This window comes from Callithrix jacchus, chromosome 18, assembly GCF_049354715.1.
Source record: "Callithrix jacchus isolate 240 chromosome 18, calJac240_pri, whole genome shotgun sequence".
In the NCBI taxonomy this organism is placed as follows: domain Eukaryota; kingdom Metazoa; phylum Chordata; class Mammalia; order Primates; family Cebidae; genus Callithrix; species Callithrix jacchus.
In genome coordinates, this window is record NC_133519.1 from 42546879 (window position 1) to 42564004 (window position 17126).

The 17126-nt window shown below is 43.4% G+C and overlaps 1 protein-coding gene across 1 annotated transcript in view; it reads left to right on the top strand.

Moving 5' to 3' along the window:
* The first annotated feature begins 315 nt into the window (after positions 1-315).
* Positions 316-17126, top strand: part of C18H1orf21 (chromosome 18 C1orf21 homolog) — a 245989-nt gene continuing 229178 nt past the window's right edge. Inside the window, exon 1 of the mRNA XM_035279378.3 lies at positions 316-572. The gene's annotated coding sequence lies outside the window, so the exon portion shown is untranslated. The remainder of the gene's footprint in view (positions 573-17126) is intronic.

Genomic DNA, 17126 nt, shown 5'->3' on the forward strand with positions numbered 1-17126 from the left:
ACACACACGTACACACCACACACAACCGCACACCCCCGCCTGCTTCCCGCCCCGCAGCCCGAGCAGCCCCCAGCCAGCTCCCCTGCGCGCCTCGCCCCGGCGGCCTCCGCAGGCCCCGCCCCGGGGAGGGGAGCGAGGCGAGAGCGGGAGCCGGGCGCGGGGAGGGGCCGGCGGTGGGGGAGTGTCCGCTGCCCCCGCCCCTCGAGTGAGTGACTGGGCGAGCAGCTCCCCTCCCTCGCTCGCTCCCCGCCAGCTCCGGCTCGCTCCCTGCCCACTCCCGGGGGGACGTTCTGTGCCGCGGCCGCCGCTTCTTTCACACTTTAGTTGGGAGCTGCGCGCCGCGCTCAGTTACTGGAGAGCTGGCCGCGCGCCGCCGCCTCCCGCACGCTCGCACGCGGGCCCGGCTTCGGGGTTTTGGGCTCTTACTCCAAGCGGCAGGGAGGAGGGGGAGCCCCAGACGCTCTGTGGGGACGAGGAGGAAGAGGAGGAGGAGGGAGGAAGAAAAACGGCGAGGAGGACAGGGGCGGGGGGCGGGAGGCTTGCCACCTTCAGCCCCCCCGCGAGCGCCCAAGGTAAGCGGGAGCCATCGCCTGCTCTGGGGCGGGGGGAGCTGGCGGTGCAGCCCGCCCCGGCTCGGCTCCCCGGGCATCCCCGGGTGGGCAGGGAGGGAGGCCTGCGGGGTGTCTGCCTCGCGGAAGGGATGGGAGCCGCGGTCGTGGCGCTGACGGCGCGGGGCCCGGGCAGGGGCTGGCTGGTGCGGGGCTGGCGCGGCTGCTGCCAGGGACGGAAGCTGGGGTGGGGTAGCCGCGAGGGGCGTCTGCCGGCCGGGGCGGAGGGGCTGGGATGCGGTCCGGGCTGCTGACGACTTTCGTCACACGGAGGCCTGGGCGGCTGGTGTTAGACACCCCTCCCTTCCCATCCGCACCCCGCCGCCCTCAGCCTTCCTGCTCTCTAGCTTTGCTTGTGGCCGCCGTACTTTGCAAGCCAGAGCTTGAAAGAAAAAAAAAACACCATTTAGGATCCTTTGCTAAGTATCCAAGTCCCTTCTCCCGCTCCGACTGATTGATGTGTTTGTGTGGGTGGTGCGACCCCCGGGGTTTCTGAAGTTTTGACCTTTTTGGGGTGGCTCGTTTCGGTGCATCTGCTTGCCCACCTCGGTGTATTTATTATTCTTGCCCATGCGAGGCAGCCAGAGGGTGCTTGGTTATTGTACACGAAACAGATTTCACTCCCCTCTGCAGGCAGTTCGCGAAGTGTCGCCGCCGCCGCGGCTGCCTTTAGTCTGCTGGTTACCGTCCTTTCCGATCATCCACCCTGCCCCCTCCCTCTACCGAGGGTTGGTTTTTTGTTTTTGTTTTCCTTTTTTCCTTTCCCACTTAACTGTTTATGACAGAGAAGTTCTGGCTTAAGGGCTCTCATCACCCATTCATTTACCTTCTAAAGATCTGAATGGCTCAGTCATGTCGGTAAAATTTGGGGTGGCCCTCTTTGCCCCAAGAGTTGCATGGCCAAAGACAAAAATTCGCCCTCATAAACTCGCATTAATTCTGAGAGATGGCGTGCACAGTTTGAGAGATAAATAATTTGTTTCCAATAGGAAGTCGGTGACCTGTGGGATCTCTTCCATTGCCTGTGGGTTAGGAAAATTGTTTTAAAATAGATAGTGCTTGTGTTGTCCGTGGCTGGAAGACAGCCATAGTTCAGTTACTGAAGCAACTCTGAAAGTGATACACCCTGGGCACCCAGAACCTCCGTAGAGACACACGTAGTGTGACTCAGATATTGGGAGGGGTGGCTGACACGCCACAGATTCCATGGAGTACTTTTTTCTTTTCTCTCTCTTTTTTTTTTTTTTTTTTTTAGGAGACTGTCCAGCCTGTTTGGGGAAATGACAAGTTCATTACACAGGCAGATGTAATGATTACCTCCTTATTCAAGGGGATGGGCTCAGCTTCTGCCTAATGGGAATAACCTTTGAATTTGATAGCATTGGGATGCACCAGGGTAGAAACAAACATAGGTGGAGTGGGCCTGCGCTACTTCAGCACTGTTGTGGGGAGAAGGTGATGTTTCTGAAGGGTCTTTTAAGTTCAAGATGCTGAGTTTGGGGTTTTTCTCCCCTTTTTCATAAGTCTAGAGCTGGATTGTAGGATGGATAGAACATGTACCGTGTTGGCTGGAAATGCAATTGTCAGATATGGAAATTAATTTGGATTGGATCACCTATTTTTATTTTGCTACTTACAAAGTAGGAAGTACCAGTGATAGGACAACTGAGTGTATTTATAGGCGTTAAACCAATGCTGGGACTGGCACTTCACAGATCACAAATGCATCATTGAAATAGAATGTCACTTAATGTTTACTGCTGTGCAAGCCTGCTTCAGAGAACAGTCCTGGAGGCTTATAAAAAGGGCAACAAACACCAGTGCGCTCAATTCTTGGGTGGGTGGGTGCCTGAGGAGGGACGGGGTGTTCCTGTTGTCTAGATTTATCACAATTGGGGCATGTTTCCAAAGAAAAATGGCCTTGGGTGGTAGAGAGGTCTCACATCCTTCAGTATTAAAAGTTCTTCCTAGAACCTTAAAGTTCCACCTTCCCTCTTCAGGGTTGACTTAATTTAACTCTGAGTTTAGAAAACTGGTAATTTTGTTTTCTTGGCTAGAAATTTATCCCTCCTCCCATCTCACTCTATCATTCAACATGGGTTTCTGGGAATTAATAGGCCACTGTCTGAAGGGCTTTGAGCTTCTTGAAGAATCACAGGGCATAATTCAAGAGCTTTGGTACTTTTTGCTCTGACTGATTCAAAAACCCTGCTAAGAAGGAAGGTGGTTTGCACCATTATGGATACAATTTCCAAGTGGATCATATCTCAGCACTGTGTTGCATTTGTGAACAGGCAAGCTTTGAGTTTTGCATTCCGAGCGGCTTGCTCCAGGCTCTAAGCAGCCCTCTTCTAGGAGGTGTTTTTTTTGTTTTTTGTCTGAAGAAGGAGATACCAAAGGCTGGGAGAGAGAATGTCATGTCACCTTCCAATAGGGCAGGAGAACGCACGTGACATATTTACAGAAGGGTCCTAAGGTGATAAGTATGACTGTCTTCAGTTGAATTTATCAATACAACTTACAGCCATGTAATGAGGTGTCATGTGTAGCTCACGGGTTTAAGGACAGAGGTCTTGGAGCTCTGTATCCTTTGAAGTTTCCTTCCAGCTCTACTTTGAGGGTGGCCCTAACTAAGGGGTAACAGCACAGTAATTCTGGAGGGACATTGTAGAAGGAGAATGCCAGTTAACAGAGAAATTGGTCAAACCTCACTGTCTTATGATACTTTGTTTTATTCCAGCTTCTTAAAACCAAATATAAAGGGAGGAGGGAGCATTGCTTTGTGTGTATTTTTCTCTCCTGATGTTTAGCAAATATCTCAAAGTGTGGTCACTGCTTATTTTAGGTGATTTTAAACTGTTACGTTCTGGACCTCATTATCCAAACTCATCAGAGAGTTGTTAAGAACCGGTGTGTACCCATGGATAGGCTGCAGACTCCAGCAAGCTCTCTGAGCAGCACAGTGCTGAATATCAGAAGCCAGGGTATGGCAGGTCTGATCTTACAAAGCAAGTTTACATGAAAGTAATCCCAGCACTTTGGGAGGCCGAGGCGGGTGGATCACGAGGTCAAGAGATCGAGACCGTCCTGGTCAACATGGTGAAACCACGTCTCTACTAAAAATACAAAAAAATTAGCTGGGCACGGTGGTGCGTGCCTGTAATCCCAGCTACTCAGGAGGCTGAGGCAGGAGAATTGCCTGAACCCAGGAGGCAGAGGTTGCGGTGAGCCGAGATCGCGGCATTGCAATCCAGCCTGGGTAACAAGAGCGAAACTCCGTCTCAAAAAAAAAAGAAAATAATCTGTATGTAAAAGTTGATTTGCCTCCAGTTTTTCAGGAACATATTGACTATGTAAATCAACTTACGCATCTAGTCAATAGGAATTCACTCAGAGATATTGGGCTAATCAGTCTTCATGAAAAGATACATCTCCTAAAAATATTATGTTGGAAATGAATATAGTGAAGCCTCCCTCCCGGGGTGAGGGAAGGGTTACATGATATATAACACGGGTGGGAGGGCCCTACACAAAGTACATGGTGGGTTTTCAGATGTTTCACTGACCTTTTTTGTCCAGTTTTACTGTGTAAAGATACTTTTATTAGTAGGTTTTTAGCAAACAAATACATCTTTGGCCATTCTTTGGACCTCAGTTTTAAAAGTCCCATAGCATGGAGTAAATAAAAATGGTGCTTAATTGGAGTCTCCATAAAACACAAAAAGCAGATTGCAATAGGCCAGTATAAAGTACTGCTTAGAAAACTGCAAAAACAGGGGTAGGGCTTGCCTAAAGAAGAATTGCGACAGTGAAACTATATTTTTTAAGATGGTGACAGTTCTGACTTCCAGAGATCATAATTCAAGAGCTTACTGAACTGGCATGTCAATTATATACATACATATTTTTTAAAGTAGGCAGTTATTTAGCTTGACTATCTCGGTTCTGAAGTCTGATTTTACAAGTTATAGTTGCAACATGAAACAACAGGACATGCTGTGGTCGTGCAATGATGACAAGAGTGACTGGGTGTAAACTGGGCTGGGGTAAACTTAGAAATGAACACAGAACAGTGTCTGCAGTCACAGGTATTAAGAAGTCTCTTTGCTTTCTTATTAACTACGTCGCTAGAAAATGTATTTCCCAGGTTGTAGGTTAATCACCTAAAATAAAGATTGCTTTCTCTTACATTTGTGAAAGGAGATGCAGCTTCCTTAATCTGAAATGGAAACTGAGAAGATTAATTGGCCAAGCTACTGGAAGGCTGAGCCCTCTCTCTCATCTCAGCAACCCCCATAGCAGGTAGCGCACTACCTTGCACTTGGAAGTCACTCAGTGAGTGATTGAATGGAATGGAATTTACCTAATTAGTTAAGATCTGCAATGTGTCAAAACTTCCTTGGAGAAATACATTAGATGAGGACTTAAGTTTTAATAAATGTGTTCGGTAGTTTATTAAGAGCCCCATATTATGCCTCAGGTAGGATTTTTAAATGTTGAGACATCTTTGACAGGAAACATACCAAACATCATGTCCTCTCAAATTACTGGAATTTCTTTTTGGTATTTGTTTTGTTTTGAGATGGAGTCTCGCTCTGTCACCCACACTAGAGTGCAGTGGCGCAATCTCACTGCAGTCTCCACCTCCCAGTTCCAAGCAATTCTCGTGCCTCAGCCTCCTGAGTAGCTGGGTTTACAGGCACGCGCCACCATGACTGGCTACATTTTGTATTTTTAGTAGAGATGGCATTTCGCCATGTTGGCCAGGCTCGAACTCCTGACCTCAAGTGATCTGCCTGTTTTGGCCTCCCAAAGTGCTGGGATTACAGGCAAGAACCACTGTGCCTGGCCCTCAAATTACTGGAATTTCTAGTTAAGGGTATCTTGATTTGGAATAGATACAATTTCTGTATTTGACAGCTGTTCCTTCCCTTATGATTGTAGCCGTGGTCAGTCTTCATCTTACTTGCCTGAGGGATTCAGTGAATAACAGTGCTCAATATTTATAGTGTGCCTTATGGTTTTCAAAGTCCTTTTGCGTACCCTGTCTCATTCAACATTTGGCTGCAGCCGTAGCAATCAGGGCTTTCTATGCTGGGGTCTTTCCCAGAATGTGTCTAGATCAATGAGTGGTGGAGAGGTAGGGGAAAGCTCAGGAAGCCCCCTACTTCTTAATTTATTAGATTCACTGTTGCTTTCTCTAAGATAACTTGAATAAAGTGGAACTAAGCAGTGTGTACATGTGGACATTTAGAATGGTATAATAGACATTGGACTCCAAAAGGTGGGAGGAAGGGAGGGCAGCGAGGGATGAGAAATTACCTATTGGGCACAATGTACATGATTCAGGTCATGGGTACACTAAAAGCCCAGTCTTCACAACTACACCATATATCCGTGTAACAGAACTGCACTTTTATCATCGAAATCTAAAATTTAAAAAAAAAAGATAACTGAAGTAAAGGCAAGTTTAGACCTGTCAGTGCAGTGAGCCCACTCAGGCTCCCAGCACCCAGTGGCTCTCCCTACACCTGTTCTGCCTCTTGGGCCAGCCTTGACCTCCTAGTCCACCTTTGCCAAGTATCCCTTTCGTCTTCCTATCCTTTCCTTTCTGAAGTTTCTTCGTGTTTTTCTGTCCCACAGATGCCCCTGCTCCTTTTTTTTTTTTTTTCCTTGAGACAGGGTTTCATTCTGTCACCCAGGCTGGAGTGCAGTGGCGCAATCTTGGCTCACTGCAACCTCTGCCTCCCTGGCTCAAGGCATCCTCCAGTCTCAGCCTCTTGAATAGTTGGAACCACGGATGCACACAACACAGCTGAGCAGTTTTTGTGTATTTTGTGGAGATGAGGTCTTGCCATGTCACCGAGGCTGGTCTGGAACTCCTGAGCTCAAGTGATCCCCCAACCTCGGCCTCCCCAATACCACAACAGCATCAGCCACTGTGTCAGGCTCCCTTCTGCTTCCTGTCCTATCCCACACATTACTTTTGCCTGCAAGACCTTAGTGTCTGAATGAGCTTTTCCAGTACAGTGTTTTAACCATATCTCCAGATTCACTTTCTGTCTGGCTCCTCCCACCTATCTGCCTGGCAGTAGACTTCTTGCTTCCAGCCCAGTGACTCCCTTATGCCCTGAGGGCCCGTGTCCTGCTTTGCCCTGCACCGCCTCCCTTCTTCCTCCCACCCACTTCTCTCCATCAAGCCTTTAGATCTTCTAGCACATACCTGCCTCTGCCTGTTTCTCAGGCTCCTGCCATCTCAATACATGTGTTTATAGTATTCCTGAGTTGACATCCACATACTTTATACCTTGTAGAAAAGTGGAATTAGAGCACCCCCAAGTTGAGGGATCTTTCTGCCTTTGTTTTCATTTTTGATTCTACTGTGTTACATTGTTGACTTTGTAAGGCTCTTAAAGCTGAATACTTTGCTTGTTCGCTTCACTTAGCGATTACGTTCTCTATCAGCTAGTAGATGAAGGAAATATCTATGATGATTTTTGTTATTTTAAAAGATTTGGACAACAAATCTGGAAAAGCATTCCAGAGATTATCATAATAGCACCATAGAAAGGCTTTATTACACACCAAATTTGACTTCCTCATCCCAAAAGTAGCATGGTTTATTTAATTTTATCTTCATTATCTTTTTTTTCCCCTCCTTTGCTTAAATAAATGTTGATTAAATAAGTATTCCTGCAACTTGAACCAAATTTTTTTTTCTCATTTGTTGTAATTTTACTGCGTCCCATGAAAATTTTATAAATTCACGGGACACATTTATGCCAAGCAAAGATTCTTTAGCTAACACCTAATGTGGGTTTCCCCATAAGTGTGTAGCCTATGTCAGCCCTATCAGTAGGGTCAGTGGGAAACAAGGTAGTAAACCGAGCGCTACTACTGGAAAAATATATCCCATTTGACTCACTGCATATGAATTCAGATTGGTCTTTTTAGAGAGCGACTTCCAAAGTAGATCCAACATTAGTTATGCAACATCCTGAGTGCTTTAGGGCTTTTGGAAAAGGGTACTTTAAAACAGAGTAGGAGATGATGGTTTTTAAGTAGTAATTCCTTTTCTTGGATGGATCTGTATTTTATTTGAGTGTCATGGATACTGCAGTAGTTTCAGTTCATTGTTAAACCACATGTTAAAATATATTTTGCTTTGCCTGGTGACTTATGGTTTTACCCACCTGAACTGGTTAGGAAGTGGTATGAGAACTTGAACATTTTCACTCAAGTGTGGGAACATTTTTCATACCCATCATCATGGATGTACATGGTGAGAGAGGCACTCTCAACAAACAGTGACACGCCTGTGTATCAGAGCCACTCCAAAGACTTCTTCCTGAACGCCACAGTTGACAGGGTGATCTAGTAGAGCCACTATATTAGCACTGTGTTTTTTCACATGAGACAGTTGAAAGGCCAGGTGTAAAGTCGGGAGGTGCTGCGGGCTGCCAGGCTGTGATTTGCAGGGAAATTCTCGAAGACACAGATAGGCGGGGTGACTTCAGCTGTTCCATCTGAAAGTTCTGCCCAAAGCAGTTTTGCTAACATAATTTTGTTAACCGTTCTTACAATTAATAGGTTAAAAGTCTCATTATATGTTTCAGGTGGGTAACATTTTAATGAAGGAAGTGAGAATCCAGGAACATCTCTTGAGTTGCTTAGTAATTGCTGAAAATTCAGATATTCTGGTTTGCGCCAGGAATCTGTGACAGTCTAGATACAGTTCCCAAAACAAAACTTATGCCTCCCTTCCATGGCCTCCCCAACAGCCACCCCTGCCTCACCCTGGGATATCCTTCTTCCCTTCTACTGTGTCTCTTGAGATCCGAAATATTTCTCAGATCTCAGTTCAGATCCCACCTCGTCCAACGAGCCCTTTTTCTGCTGTAAGAATGGTTTCTCCCTTACCTTCCATGAACCCCTGTAACACTTATTTTAGGCTTAGTCTATTTCATTATTAGTTTTGATTTTTATTATATATATATATTTTATCCCCAGCCAAATATAAACTCTTCTATCGTGCCCACTGGGCCTTATGAGAAAATAAGTAGTTATTGATTGATTGACAGCTTGTCGTTGATCCTGAGGCTTACAGTTTCTCTCTATGAAGAGCTTGCTCTCATTTAAAACCTTCTTTAATATAAAGAGGAAGTATAGTCTGGGATGAGAAAAGATAATATAAATTTTTAAATTCTTTTCTTGGCCAAGGTCAAGGCACCTAATTTTTTTTATTCACTCAGATAATTTAATGAACAAACATTGACTTTTGTTGATGATGTTTTGTGTCATTTCTGGTGCCTCGGACTGGAGAGATGCTGGAGATAGATAAAAAGACCTGGCCCTGCCTTTGAGGAATTCTCAGAGAAGCAGGAGAATTGACATGTGAACACATGAGATGTGGTAAATAGACAAAGGTGCTCTGGGAGTTGAGATAAGAAAGCAACAAGCTCTGTTTAGTAGGAAGCAGACCGTGCATCCCGGTTTCCCTGGGGCAGTCCTGGCTTATTCCCACTGCCCAACATAGTTAACAATAGCATTCCCTTTACTCTTAAGAGGATATTGGTTTGGACAATAAATGATGATTCCCCAACATTGAGAAGTCATAAAAGGCGTCATAGAGAGGGAAATATTTGCACTGACACTTGAAACCTACCGGGAGTCCTCTAGGACACTGCTTACCTTGCCAAAAGTATTGGGGACTAACACTGATTCACTGACTTTGAAATTTTATTTTCCTATATGCTCATAGACCAATTCTCATACTGGCATTTGGGGATAAAGGGACTTGGGGGCAGACGGGAGATGAAGTAGGCTACTTCAAACAGAAGACATGTGATGATGTGGAGCTACATGCTTATGGATTGATGGTGCTAGACTTTCCACATGTGATAGGGAGCTATAGGAGATGATGCTGATGAACTATGCAAAGCCTTTTTAGGTCATGCTAAGCGTTTGGACTTTTTGTGCAAAATATAAGCAGTGAGGGTCACTGAAAGATTGTAAGAGAGAAAAGACCTATTTTGTATGATAGAGAGAAAGACCTATTTTGTATGAGAGTTGGTTCTCTATAAGAGACTGGAAGGGACAGAGATGAGTCAGAACAAGTGAACTGTAGTACTAACTAGGGGAGACATGCTGAGAACTGAAAATGGAGGAAAGGGACAGATAGAAGAAGGATTTAGGAAGCAGAAATGATAGGACTCTGAAAAATTGGGCAGGAGAGTGGTAAAAGGGATAAAGGATAATTGCAAAATTTCTGGTTGGATTATACTCCAAGCTGTGAAAGCCAGTAGCCATTGGAAGGAAAAATAATTAACTCTGTTTGCAAGAGGTTGCGTTTCTAGTATGTATGCTCTCTTAGACGGAGATACCTAACAGATAACTAAAATTCTGGTCTATAATTCAGAAGAGAGGTTTGGGATAGAGTTATGAGTTTGCTCTCAGCACAGTTATCATTTTCTCAGGGAATCCTTCGCTAAATTTCCACCATGAGGTCAGGTCCCCCTATTCTGCCCTCTTACTGCACCATGTACCTCCTCTCCTTGTCTGTATGCACTTTCCAATATTGTAATTGCTCATTCATTTTTTAGTTTATTTGATCAATGTTAATACCACCCCTCCCGTCCCCAACTATAGGGTTCATGAAGGCAAGACTGTATTTGTTTTTGATCCTTTTGTATCCAAAGAACACCTGCCACACACTAGGGGCTTAGCACATATTTGTTAAATGGATGAATAAATCAGTGATTGAAAGAGTTTTTGTAAATGCAGTCGTTGAAGCTGTTGTGGTTCAGCATCAGTTTGCACAGGGAAAGTATGTAGAAGGAAACTGAATAGCGAGTTCTGTGAAGCCCCAGTGTTTCAGGGGTGTGATAGCAAGGATGGTGAAGAAGACTCAAACCAGGCATCTGTGGTGTCTGTCAAAGAAGAGGGAGAGGCCGGGCGCGGTGGCTCACACCTATAATCCCAGCACTTTGGGAGGCCGAGGCGGGTGGATCATGAGGTCAAGAGATCGACACCATCCTGGTCAACACGGTGAAACCCCGTCTCTACTAAAAATACAAAAAATTAGCTGGGCACGGTGGCGTGTGCCTGTAATCCCAGCTACTCAGGAGGCTGAGGCAGGAGAATTGCCTGAACCCAGGAGGCAGAGGTTGCGGCGCACGCCATTGCACTCCAGCCTGGGTAACAAGAGCAAAACTCCATCTCAAAAAAGAAGGAGGAGGAGGAGGAGGAGGAGGGTGATCAGGCAGTGGCATGTGGTCAGAATTATTGCATGAAGAAGTAAAACAACCCCAAAGAGGTTTTCATAATGTCTTTTATTAAATTTGATGGGAAGGTATCAACATATTTTCTCACTGTTAAAAAACTGTATGGCTACTTAGCATTGTAATATTATGTATTAGCTTATGCTGTATGCAGAGTTTAATGTTTTATCACTTTGTGTTTGTATGTTTGGTATCTGAGATTACCTTGTATAAATTATGGCAGCACCCTATGTAGTAAAAATTTGGAACCATGTTTTGGGAGGATGTTGAAAGTGCACAATGCTTAATGATTGTGAGTTTGTAAGTGTGTGCATTAATTTGTAAGGGGATAAAAATACATGGGCATTTACTTCCTACCAGATGAATAGCCATCACCTGTAAGAACATTGTAAGTTACAACAGGGGATAGCTACTTGATTCTAGAAGTGGAGGCTGAGAAGCAATGTCATTAAAGGTTTGAATTATAAATAGGGAAGCTTATTGCAGAGTATGATTGTTACTCATTCTCGGACTCCACTGAGAGAGTCAAATAGAGGTAGGTGAGGCATCATAACGTAGCGGGAAAAATGTGGCCTATGGATTCAGCAGATTCTACCCCCATTTCACCACCTCCTAACTCCAGATTCATGATCTTGAATAACAACAGCAATAATTGACAATGGGAATAATGAAAGCTGATGTGTACTCAGTGATGACTCTGTGCCCAGGTACTCTGCTGAGTATACTACATGCACTGTTTCTTTAATGCTTGCAGCAACTCTATGAGGAGCCCACTACTATTACCTCTTCTATAGGTAGAGAAGAACTAAGCCTCAGTGTGTTTAGGACCTTGAACAGGTCTTGTAGCTAACAGTGGTGGAGCTAAGACTGGAATCCAGGCTCTCCTACTTTAAAGTCAGGCTTTTAATCGTCAACTCCCGGCCAGTTCCGTTTTCTCTGCCCCCTTCCTCGTGCACTCCTTTCTTCTCATTTACTGGTTCTTTATGAAGCAAATCATAGACATTGTATTATCTGCTCTGTACATAATAGATTATAAAGTCCTTTGTCATTTAACCACACAGATAGATTCTAGGAAATGTGTCATCAGGTGATTTCATTGTTGTGCATAAATCATAGAGTCTACTTACACTATAGCCTGCTACACACCTAGGCTCTAGGATATAGCTCTTTGCTCCTAGGCTATAGACTTGTGCAGTATGTCACTGTACTGCATACTGTGGGAAATTGTAACAAAATGGTATTTGTATATCCAAACATCTAAATATAGAAAAGGTACAGTAAAATATGATAAAGAAGATAAAAAGTGTTATCCCTGTGTAGGGCAGCTCCATTATATCATCTTATGAGACCACAGTTTCACATGCATTGACCATTGCTGACGAAAACATGGTGATGTGGCGCATGGCTATATGTATTTCTAAAATCAGACTCTTTTTCCTTTTAAAATAATCATAATATTATTATCATGTCTAATTTCTAATTTCCTAATATCAAATATTTAGTCAGAAAGCAAATATCCTTGATTCTCATCATTTTTTAAAAATTACTGCTTTTTTGCATTTTGGTATACAAACAATTTCCACACATGAGAGATGCATTTGTCTCATCTGCAGCCTTCCTTTCCCTATTTTTCTCTCTTTTCCTTCGCTGGAAGTTTACTTGTTGAGGAAACACAGATTTGCCTGTAGGATTCCCTGTATTCTGACTGCATCTTCTTTGCTGCTGTTTATTATATTTCTCTGTTTTCTATAAACTAATAGTTTGAGCTAGAAAGGAGGCTTATCAAAAATTTTCAGCAAGAACACATCATAGAAAGAAGTGTTACGTACTTCCTTTTTTTTTTTTTAATGAGACAAGGTCTGGCTCTATTGGCCAGGCTGGAGTGCAAGGGTGTGATCTCAGCTCACTGCACTATCTGCCTCCTGGGTTCAAGCTATCCTCCCACCTCAGCCTCCCAAGTAGCTGGGACTATAGGTGTGTGCCACCACACCCAGCTAATTTTTTGTAGTTAAGGTTTTGCCATGTTGCCCAGCCTGGTCTTGAACTCCTGAGCTCAAGCAGTCCATCCACGTTGGCCTCCCAAAGTGCTAGGATAATAGGTGTGAACCACCACACCTGGCCCTGTTAGGTACTTCCTAGTACATCACATCAGGAGGCACACATGACTTTTCCTTCTTCTTTTGTGAAGTTAAGACTATCAGTGGACTTAGGTGTTGTTAGTCTGATCACAGGCCCTTTAAAAAACATTGATGCTATTGTGATTATTATTTAAGGGTTATAAAATGGTGATATTTGTCATCCCTTCTGCATTTCCTAGCTGGAATTTTTCTCTCAAGAAACCTTAACAGCATCAACTATTTGTTACCCTGAGAGAGAGTTTATGTAGGAAAATTGATGCTTGGTTTTCTTTTTTCTATATAAACCACAGAATAATGAGCTGATTTTCTAGAAGCCTCCAGAGGAAACCAACAAGATTTTATTTTTCGTTTATTATTATGAACTTGTGGGTTTTAACACAATTTATATGTTTTAATCCCTTGCAGTTTGTTATTTTGAAGCCCAAATTATTTTTGTGTCCATTGTAAGACTCTAAATTGGCTTCCAGATCTTTTTGATGAGACTCCAGTAGTTTTTGATAACATTTTTCCTTTCTGGTTTAACAAGATATTTCAGATTTATTTTGTACTTTTTCTTTCCCAGATCTTTTTGAGTGGTAAATAGTATTAAGAGAACACAGTTCAGTTGTTAGGGGTTCTCATTGCCTTTGAGCTGGTCATTGTTTCTAGGCCTTTTCAGTGGAGAGAATTAAGAAAAATATGTATTTGCACATATGTGTCTACTCAGATATGTGTGTATATATGTATGTATGTGTATGTATGATATATATGTATATGTGTATATATATGCATATTTACATATTGTTTCCTTATTTTTTCCCTCAGCAAAAAAGTTGCATACTGTAATTCTGCACTTTGCATTTTGTACTTAACAGTTATTTTAGAGATCACTCTGGACCATAGATAGAAATTTCTCATTGCATTTTACAACTGCAGAAATTCTACTGTGTAAATATACCACAATTATTCATTTGGATATGTGGTTGTTTCTAATCTTTTGCTCTTACATTTAAGTGGGGAATGGTTTTTTTTGTTGTTGTTGATGGGTGTTTAATTTGTAAGTCAAACAATGCAAGAAGTGAAACTTCATTTCATTAACCAGATGGACTGGAATGAGCAGTGATGCAGTGAACAGCTTTGTGAATATTTCTGTTTGTATTCTTGCTGGTTTGTCTTTAAAATAGATTCCTAGAAGTGGGATCACTGGGTCAAAGCATAAATACAGTTGCAGTTTTGCTAGTCATTTCCAAATTCCCTTCTGTGGGTGCTATGTGCTACATTATTGCATGCCCACTAACAATATATGAGAATGCCTCTTACCCTAGAGCCTCACTGATCGGAAGACATTGTACAACCTTTGGGTCTTTGACATGTAAATGATGAGAAATGGTATTCTAGCGTAGTTTTAATTTGTATCTCTTATTCTGAGCTAGCTTCAGCTCTTTTTTTTTTTTTTTTTTTTTTTTTTTAGACAGAGTTTCCCTCTTGTTACCCAGGCTGGAGTGCAATGGTGCGATCTCGGCTCACTGCAACCTCCGCCTCCTGGGTTCAGGCAATTCTCCTGCCTCAGCCTCCTGAGTAGCTGGGATTACAGGCACGCACCACCGTGCCCAGCTAATTTTTTGTATTTTTAGTAGAGACGGGGTTTCACCATGTTGACCAGGATGGTCTCGATCTCTCGTGATCCACCCGCCTCGGCCTCCCAAAGTGCTGGGATTACAGGCTTGAGCCACCGCGCCCGGCCCCTAGCTTCAGCTCTTTTTCATGTGTCTAGGAGTTTGCATTTCTTCATATTTTTTTGCCTATTTTTATAGAGTTGTAGGTCTTTTTACCCCTTATTTTATTTATTTTTATTATTTTATTTTATTTATTTATTTTTTTGAGACGGAGTTTCGCTCTTGTTACCCAGGCTGGAGTGCAATGGCGCGATCTCGGCTCACCGCAACCTCCGCCTCCTGGGTTCAGGCAATTCTCCTGCCTCAACTTCCTGAGTAGCTGGGATTACAGGCACGCGCCACCATGCCCAGCTACTTTTTTGTATCTTTAGTAGAGACGGGATTTCACCATTTTGACCAGGATGGTGTCGATCTCTTGACCTCGTGATCCACCTGCCTCGGCCTCCCAAAGTGCTGGGATTACGGGCTTGAGCCACCGCGCCCGGCCTTTATTTATTTTTAAGATGGAGTTTCACTCTTGTTGCCCAGGCTAGAGTGCAGTGGTGCCATCTCAGCTCACTGCAACCTCTGGCTCCCAGGTTTAAGTGATTCTCTGTCTCAGCCTCCCGTGTAGCTGAGATTACAGGCATACACCACCATGCCCTGCTAATTTTTGTAGTTTTCGTAGAAGTGGGGTTTTACCACATTGGCCAGCCTGGTCTTGAACTCTCAACCTCAGGTGATCTGCCTACCTCAGCCTCCCAAAGTACTGGAATTACAGGCGTGAGCCACAGCGCCTGGCCCCCTTTATTTTACATTAGGGATAATATCCCTAATATTTGACAAATATTTTTCCCAGTTTATCATTTGTCATTTTTTTTTTTTTTTTTTTTTTGAGACGGAGTTTCGCTTTTGTTACCCAGGCTGGAGTGCAATGGCGCAATCTCGGCTCACCGAAACCTCCGCCCCCTGGGTTCAGGCAATTATCCTGCCTCAGCCTCCTGAGTAGCTGGGATTACAGGCACGCGCCACCATGCCCAGCTAATTTTTTTTTTGTAATTTTTAGTAGAGACGGGGTTTCACCATGTTGACCAGGATGGTCTCGATCTCTTGACCTCGTGATCCACACGCCTCAGCCTCCCAAAGTGCTGGGATTACAAGCTTGAGCCACTGAGCCCGGCTGAAAGAACTCTTAACACGTGCAAGAATGCATACGGTAACACTGTCAATAGTAAGCCTGGAAACAATGTATATGTCTATCAACAGGGTAGTGAATTAAAAAACTGGGGTACATTCATATGAAACAATAGTAGGAGTAACGTACAACTGTGTCTACCCACAGGAATGAACTTGAAAGCATAAAGCTGTGTGGAAAAGCAAGACAGAAAAAATCATTCAGTATGACTCTATTTATGTAAAGTTCAAAAACAGCTAAAGTAATATATTGTTCAAGGATAGACTCATAGATGGGAAGATGGCTAAGAAAAGCAGGGGAAGATTAACAAAATGCAGAAGGCTTTGGGAGGCCGAGGCAGGTGGTCAAGAGATCGAGACCATCCTGGTCAATGTGGTGAAACCCCATCTCTACTAAAAATACAAAAAATTAGCTGGGCATGGTGGTGCGTGCCTGTAATCCCAGCTACTCAGGAGGCTGAGGCAGGAGAATTGCCTGAACCCAGGAGGCGGAGGTTGTGGTGAGCTGAGATCGCGCCATTGCACTCCAGCCTGGTTAACGAGCGAAACTCCGTCTCAAAAAAAAAAAAAAAGAAAAAAAAAGAAATGCAGAAGGATAATTAATTACTTCTGGGGTGAATGGTATGTTGTGCTTGGACAGGGTTGTACATGAGACTTCAAAGGTGCTGGTGGTGTTCTGTAGGTAGGTACATAGTTGATCATCTGCTTTTAAACACTGAATTTTACCTATATTATGTGACTGTTGCATAACAAAAGAGAAAACAAAAACTGTTGTAAAATCTGCACACCGGAATAGGACAACTGAAACTCAGATAATTAAATGAACTCAAGTGGAACACTTTTTATTTTTTATTTAGTGGCAATTTATTTTTTATTGGTTGCATGAAAGATGGCAGGTAGAAATTTCCTTTTAGTGTCTGGGTGGAGCAGTAAGAAATGTTATTGTGTATTATATACACGTGAATGCCAATTACATCTCCAGGTAGCAATTAAAGGTACAGTGATCGGTACTTTAACATTAAGCAGTTTTTTGGTACCATTTATGCAAAATATCATCATAGCCAACTTTAAGCTTTATTTAGCAGGAGAAGATTTTTGAAGGAACATAATAAATAGGAAATGTTTGTTAAGGATATGTTATATGCCAGACATAGCACCTACATTAACTCATTTAATCTGGATAATAGCTCTATGAAGAATTAGATATGACCTTCATATTACAGATGAAAAAACTGATAGAGAGGTTAAGTAGCTTGTCCAAAGTCACACAGG